The sequence below is a fragment of the Babylonia areolata genome, chromosome 1 (genome assembly GCF_041734735.1).
Source record: "Babylonia areolata isolate BAREFJ2019XMU chromosome 1, ASM4173473v1, whole genome shotgun sequence".
Taxonomy (NCBI): domain Eukaryota; kingdom Metazoa; phylum Mollusca; class Gastropoda; order Neogastropoda; family Buccinidae; genus Babylonia; species Babylonia areolata.
This window is the reverse complement of record NC_134876.1, coordinates 72,989,218-72,997,204: the sequence shown is the minus strand read 5'-3', so window position 1 is coordinate 72,997,204 and position 7,987 is coordinate 72,989,218. Positions and strand designations below refer to the sequence as shown.

The 7,987-nt window shown below is 43.4% G+C and overlaps 1 protein-coding gene across 1 annotated transcript in view; it reads left to right on the top strand.

Moving 5' to 3' along the window:
* Positions 1–2,915: 2,915 nt before the first annotated feature.
* The window catches only part of LOC143287155 (FAD-dependent oxidoreductase domain-containing protein 2-like), a 185,096-nt gene continuing 180,024 nt past the window's right edge, over positions 2,916–7,987 (top strand). The window contains exon 1 of the mRNA XM_076595109.1: positions 2,916–2,933. The gene's annotated coding sequence lies outside the window, so the exon portion shown is untranslated. The remainder of the gene's footprint in view (positions 2,934–7,987) is intronic.

Below are 7,987 nucleotides of genomic sequence, written 5' to 3'. Positions count from 1 at the left end.
TTAACGATCAACTTGTTAACTTAAGAATTTAAAGATTACTTGTAAACGTCTGCGCTAAATTCTGAAAAAAAGATGTTTTAGTTAATAGTGCATAATGCATGACATTAGCACTTGAGAAAATGATACATTAATCCTCGCAAAAGGGAAATGCGCGCGTGTGTGTTCTGTTCTTCATTTATTGTCGTTTTAGAAACGTGATTTAAATGTAAAAAAATAAGATAAAAAAAGCACGCACACACACGCGTAAACACCCCCCCCCCCACCTCCCACACACAAGAGAGAGATTCACTGACAGATCATCACAGCAACATGATCCAGGGATTACAGCCAACTGGAGAAAAATCGAAGAGCTGCAGGCTGATCGTGATCAGCAGTCTTCAGATGCCACAGACTCAGCCTTTGACACACTACCAACAGACCTGGAGGAAAAGGTGCACGCTTCTTCTGTGTGGCGCCCCAACGACACTTCACAGAGCTGAGGGAGAAGAAGAAGAGGAAAAAACAACCATGTATAAGTCTTCACATACCCTGTAGTTTCTTCAGGTGCATTCAAACGCTTAATTAACCAAATATCTGCCTTAACCATCTCTGGACATTCAAGATTTTAAGATTTTAATTAACATGTGACCTCTTCTGGCGGGTATGGATGATTTAAGGAAAAAGAAGAAAAAAAAAGAAGGAAAACGCAAATAATGAATAAATAACTTGTGCATCAGTTACTGTGTTTAACATTCCTTTTGCTGCGTGAAAGAGTCTTTCGTAACAGGCGTTAATTAACGAATTCACAAAGTCTTCACAAAACCAGTCTATCCTTAGAGAACAAACTGCATTACAGAAAAGATAAGATCTAGATATAAATATGTATCAGGTAATGATCATTTACGAATACCAGAACATACGGGACATTCCATGACACACAGTGTATCTTCTTTCTCTATGATTCCCATTTTTCTAATATTTTGGACGTTTTCTTTCACGTAAATAACCTAAGAAAAAAAAAGTAAAACAAAGGCCTAGGGGATGTGAATTTAATCAGCGAATTAGAGGATTTGACAGATTTATAAGAAAAGGTCATCTTATGATCTGTGCAATATAACTGTGGCGAGAATACGCCCTAAATGTAAACTGTTTAAACATTTAAAACATTTAACAATTGAATATTCTCTGGTGTGGAAAGATATAGTCTTCAGGGGGCTGAAGCTCAGATACCGTATTAAAAAATGTTTAACAATGGTTTTAACTTTGGCCTTTTTTGAAAAATGCGAAGGTCCACTGGCTTCGAAACATGTATCGGATTTGAACCACAATTGATAACATCTGTCTGTCTGTCAACCCGCATTGCCCTCTTTCTCTGCGCATCATTCGACTCTAATGAAAGAATTCGCAACAAGATTCACGTGAATCTGTTAAAAAAGAAATTCTCTGTCTCCATGTCTCTCCGCATCTGTGTTTCTCTCTCTCTCTGAAATGCTCCTTTTTCCGAAGGGCTTCATTGCTGAATGGACGTCAAAAATATTGTCATCTTCTCTCTCTCTCTCTCTGTCTCTCTCTGTGTCCGCCTGTTTATCTGTCTGTCCGTCTGTCTGTCCATCAGTCGGAATGCCTGTTTACGTGCCTCTCTCTGAGTGTCTCTGTCTCCCCAGAATGTTTCGTCCCAGTTTTATAGAAGTTACCTTCAAGGATTTCTTTCGTTGTAAAAAACAAAAAACAAAAACACACACCACCAACCTGCAAATGTCCCCAAAGATTCTTTTCTCTTAGATTTGCATTGGAAAAAGACAAGAAACCATCTCCGATGACAAAGGAAATATTTTTGGTAAGATAAAGGGGCGCCCCCCACGATTTCTCGCGATTGAGAGAAAACATGGGAGGGGAACAACCACGATTTCTCGCAATCCCATGATTTCTCCCAAAGTGAGAGAAATCGTGGGTTTTCGAGAAATCGTGGGCTTACATGGGTCCTCAAACTTTTCCATTGAAATCTGAATATCTCCTGTGTGCGCAATGGGCATTTTGATTTTCCTGTGAAGGATGGGCACGGTCTCTCCTGACTGGCCATCAGTCGTATCTCTTCCCGAGAGAAGCATGGGCATCACCCAAAGTGAACTAAGTTGTGTTGACGATAAAGAAAGGCATCACGAATCCTCACATCCACGAGGCACCAACGAATCACGTTTCTTTCAGGTATATAATCATTGGTCGTGCCCGATCGGCACTAGCCAATAGCTGGTTTGCGTTCTGTCTAACTCCACCCTCACCCCTTTCCCTCTGCAACATCCCCTTGTCCCCCTTTCGTTAGCAAAACAGTGTTATCACTTGTGATCGGCAACCATAGTCAGATCCATCGACCACAGAGCGTTCGTTACTGTGTCACCTTCACCCCACCCCTTCATAGTTGTCATTTCACATCTCCCCATCCTCTCCCTCCCTCTCACGGGTCTCGCTAAAACCTTTCACAAACTCCTGTTCTTTCCAGAACATCATTAATATTTATAAGTTCATCACTTCTCCTTTCAACCAATGATCATTCGTTCTCGTCTCTCAGCAACCTCCCTCCCTCCCGTCACCCTTCTCATCATCCCATCCCCCATCGGAGAGTTTGCTTTGAATAAAAATCTGGCGCGCGATGCCTTATCTTTCACAGTGCGACCTGTCCACGCAAGGCTATATAAGCAGAGAACCCCGTAACTGGAAAGAAATTCGCCGCGTCCCATGGTGTGTAGCCAGAGACTGACGGATCGAAGGGAGAAACAGAGGACCAGTTTGCCTGCCGACACAACACGTGACTAACAGTGTGTGCTGCCATATTCTTTATTCTTTTGTCAGCCAATCTCTTCTTTTGGGAGGAGGGGGTGGTGGTTTTATCAGGGTCTGTCTGCTCGCTTTCCTGCCCTTTCGTCGTTGGCGATTGACAGAGATTCAAGCTACTACCGGTAAGTGATTGGTCCTTTTTTCCAGGGTGTGTGTGTCTCTGCATCTGTCCCTGTGTCTGTCTCTGTATCTGTCCCTGTGTCTGTCTCTGCATCTGTCCGTGTATCTGTCTCTGTGTCTGTCTCTGTATCTGTCCCTGTGTCTGTCTCTGCATCTGTCCGTGTATCTGTCTCTGTGTCTGTCCCTGTGTCTGTCTCTGTATCTGTCTCGCATTTTATCTATGTCTGTCTTTATCTGTTTCTGTGTTTGTCTCTGTCATATGCATAGTCTGTCCACCTGCATGCATGTCTGTCTCTCTTTCCCCCCTCTCTCTCCATTCTCTCTCTCTCTCACTCTCTCTCACTTTCTCTTTGTGTTCATGGTGATACTGGTTACTTTTTTGTGTGAATGATATAGGTTTCGTTGTCATCGTTTGAAAAGAACGTTTACAGCAATGTACAGAGATGACTACTCGTGTGAAGCCGTCTGTCTGTCTGTCTGCTTCCACACCTTTGCCTGACTGCATGTTTGTCTCTGCCCGTCTGTCTATTTCTATCAGTTTGTTTGTCTGTCTGTCTCTATACCCCCACTTTCTTTTTATTTCCAAGTGGCGGTGTTTTAAAGAATATTTCAAATTACGAAAATCTGAACACTATTAGTTTGACTGTTACCAGACGGGAAATAGCTTCAGTTAAGCTGTAAATGTCTGCATATGTAAGATGAAATTGATTGTCTGGTGCCTGTGTTCGTCTGCCAGCCGTCGTCTGCCCCCTTCTCCCCTCTCCCGTATTGTATGTCTCTCTCTGTTTCTATCCATGTATGTGTGCGTGTGCGTGCGTGCATGCGCGTGCGCGTGTATGTTTGTTTTTGTCAGTACTAACGGGGTGTTATACTACTTCACTATCACCGGATGGGAAATACTTCAGTCCATGTGCACACACTAAAACTCTCTTCTTCCCTCAGTCTCCCCAGCACACACAGTCGTGTTCACACACATAAATATCTTTCTACGTCTCTCTCTCTCTCTCTCCCCCCCTCTCTCTCTCTTTATATATATATATACTCACATGTACGTATCTCTATATTTGTAGATTTGTACATGAAGTAAATTAACAACTGGATAGTAGAAGGAAACAAAGTAGGAAATAAGTTCTAAAGTTAGTGAAGACTTGACAAAGTTTAAACTCTCTCTCTCTCTGTGTCTCTGTCTCTGTCTCTCTCTGTCTCTCTCTCTCTCCCTCTGTGTGTGTGTGTGTGTGTGTGTGTGTGTGTGTGTGTGCATCTCTGTCTGTCTGTCAGACTTTGTCTTTTCAAACTGAATATATTGTGTTCCGATCTTTCATGTTTCCATAGCCTTAGCGCTACACGTGAACCCACGTTCGAAAATGCGTATGTGCGTTATCTGTGTGTGTGTGTGTGTGTGTGTGTGTGTGTGTGTGTGTGTGTGCGCTCGCGCGAACGCGTCTGTTCGGGTCTACAGCTACTGAAATATGCATGTGGTAGGGGGGTATCAATCAAAAAAAAGTTTTTATTACTTGCCTCAAGCACAGTTAAAAAAGGATTATTTTCTTTCGGCTCATTTAATTGCTCGCCAACCGACAAGCACTAAATATGAAACCCTTACGCATAAGCTGGTCTTACAGCCATGAAAATAGAGAACCAGGCTGATGCGTTGATTTTATCAAATTCAATTGACGTACCTTGAAACATGAAAAAAAGCTTTTAAAATACAAAACAAAGGATAGCTTCGTTTTGAAAATGAAAAAGCAATGTTTAATATTCGGACTACTTGCTCTTAATATGAAACATGTCTGTGCCAAATATAAAACACAGTTCAGTATCAGGACCATGTGCTACTAATGTGGCATATGTCAATGCCTGATGCGAAACATCACCAATAATGCCTTACGAACTGAGCTGTCAATTAAAAGAGGTACCGAAAACAAGTCAAGAGAATGCACAAAAGAAATCTAATAGTGCTTCGCTTGAAAACATCACTTTAAAACACACACGCACGCACGCACGCGGGCATGTGTGAAACATGCACTTAACATGCGTATAAGACACACACACAAAATTAAAAAGCAACAAAAGGGTTGTCCCTGGCAACATTCTGAAGAAAAATCCACTTAGGAAAACACACTTGCAGACAGAAAAAGTGGAGGCGTTGCACGGAAGCGACGCGCAATCCTCGGGGAGATCAGCCCGAATTTGTTACATCTTCTTCCTACATACGGGCCAGATTGTGATAACTTGGTATCATTGCAGGCCTACTGCTTGGTCTCCTGTACAGTTGACTCCACCGATTTTATCAGAAAACTATATAGCGAACTCGAACATCGTTTATTAACCAAAGGAACGAATGTCATTTGTTCGTCTGGTGGAGACAATGTGATCAAAATATAAGCAAATTGTCTGGAGCGATCTTCGTCTCAAGAAATGTACCACTCGCCCCGCTCTTCTCATCACATAGACAATTAATCCCACTGAAAGGATATATTTAGGAATAAGATGGGGCGCGTTGGGGAATGAGCGGGTAGAGACACGTGGATGATACATAGAATGAGCCAAGAGAGGTACACACACACACACACACACACACAAAGAGAGAGAGAGAGAGAGAGAGAGAGAGAGAGAGTCAAAATGAAACATTTATATGCGTGCGTGTGTGCGTGTGTGCGCGTGCACACACACACACACACACACACACACAAAGAGAGAGAGAGAGTCAAAATGAAACATTTATATGCGTGCGTGCGTGCGTGTGTGTGCGTGCACACACACACACACACACAGATACTGTGTGCGTGTGTGTGTGTGTGTGTGTGTGTGAGGGAGAGAGAGAGAGAGAGAGAGAGAGAGAGAGAGAGAGAGAGAGAGAGAGAGAGAGAATCTAACTGACCAACAGACAGACGGATAAACAGACAGAGAAACCAAAATACCAAAGGACTTGATTCTGCCATATTGGACAACACGAAGACGCCTATGCACATGGGCCACAGAAGCAAAACCCTCTGCCGTCCCAAAGCCTCTCGGATGGCAGCCCGGAACGTTATTGACACAGAGGAATGAGATGTCGCTGGTAAATATAACAGGGGCTGAATATTTCTTGACTGACTTAGGATTGTTACCATAATCACACACGCTTTAAACAGAGCTTTGTTTGTTGGTCTGTCATCGACTTTTTTGTTGTTGATTTTGTTTGATACTTTATTATTAAAAAAAACCTCGTTTCTGTTCTTAGTTTCTTTTTGTTTTGATTTATGATAATTCATTTCGTTATTTTTTTTCACTGTTCCCATTATTTTGATGTTCATTATCTCGGTTTTATGGTATAATATCTTATTCTATTTAGCTCTTGTCCGATTTGGCTCATTTACGTTAATTATCTAGTTCTATTTATATTTTTTCGTTTTGTTTCATTTATTTCAATTTTGATTGCATTATAATAATTTGTAACAGTTTTGAAACATTTCAGATTCATTCGCTTTAACCCAACTCAAGACTTTTAATGTAAGGTCACCGACCTGTATGCTTTTGGGATGCACATGTTTGAACGTATTAATTGATTGACTGGGTAAGTCCTCCCCATCATAATCCTAAATCATCCCTGGAGCAACATATAAGAGGGAACAAACGTAGATCTTGCACCGGACAGATTGACTTTTTGTTACTTCTTCGGAGAGAGGATAGTGGATCAAGGGAGACAAACGACGTCTTGGGTATTTCTCCACGCCAGTGCCCACAGAACCTACAGACAATAGGAATATACTGGTGTCCTGTTTGTGTGGGTGGGAGGGCGGAAGGTGGGTTGGTGAGTGAAGGGTAGGGGATAGAGAACTGGGCGGAGGGGGCGATGTAATGGTTTTGTGCTGTCTCTCTCCCGCTGGAATGGGAAACATCAATCAAAGCTTTTGGCGGAAAGGTTGATCTTGTGTACATTCCATGTGAGTTCGTATGGAGATTGGCGCTGTCCAGTTTTGGTCCTTTGTCAGCTTACCTTCCTCCTTTCTTTCTTCCTTTGTTTCAGCTCTTGTTTCTTTCTTTATTATTAAAAAAAAACTGAGATCGTTATCCGCAGTCTTCTAAGCTTTCTAGTATCTCTCTCTCTAACACACACACACACACACACACAGCGACAGCGACCGAACGAGCTAAAGAGATAGATAGATAGATAGAGAGAGAGAGAGAGAGAGAGAGAGAGAGGCGGGGGGTGGGGGTGGAAGACAAAGAATTAGAGAGCAGCCAAACTGTACAAAAGAAACTTAATCCTCAAAACTTCGAGAGACAGAGAGAGAGAGAGAGAGAGAGAGAGAGAGAGGCAGGGGGGAGGGGGCCGGGGCCCGGGGGCGAGGGTGGGGGATGGGGGGGGGGGAGAGAGAGGATATTGTACGTCCTGTGATTGACAGTTAAGGGAAAGGTCACCAGACTTTTCAATTCTACGGGCATTCTGGAATCTCTTCACTCCACCCCTAGATTTCTCTTCTGATCTCCAGTCCCATACCCTCTCTCCTCGCTTAACACCTTCCTGAACCAGGGCCCTCTCTCCTCGCTTAACACCTTCCTGAACCAGGGCCCTCTCTCCTCGCTTAACACTTCCCTGAACCAGAGCCCTCTCTCCTCGCTTAACACCTTCCTGAACCAGAACCCTCCCTCCTCGCTTAACACCTTCCTGAACCAGAACCCTCCCTCCTCGCTTAACACCTTCCTGAACCAGAACTCTCTCTCCTCGCTTAACACTTCCCTAAACCAGAGCCCTCTCTCCTCGCTTAACACCTTCCTGAACCAGAACCCTCTCTCCTCGCTTAACACTTCCCTGAACCAGAGCCCTCTCTCCTCGCTTCACACCTTCCTGAACCAGAGCCCTCTCTCTTCGCTTAACACCTCTCTGAACCAGAGCCATCTCTCCTTGCTTAACACCTTCCTGAACCAGAGCCCTCTATCACTTTCTGCGCGAGTTTAAAACCTGCTCAAAGCTTGTGATGATGGAGATAATGAAATTGGTCAAATACATGTTAAAATGTTCTGTGAACTCCTTGGAAGTGGGGAAAAAAGAAGATGGGTGGGGTGGGGAATG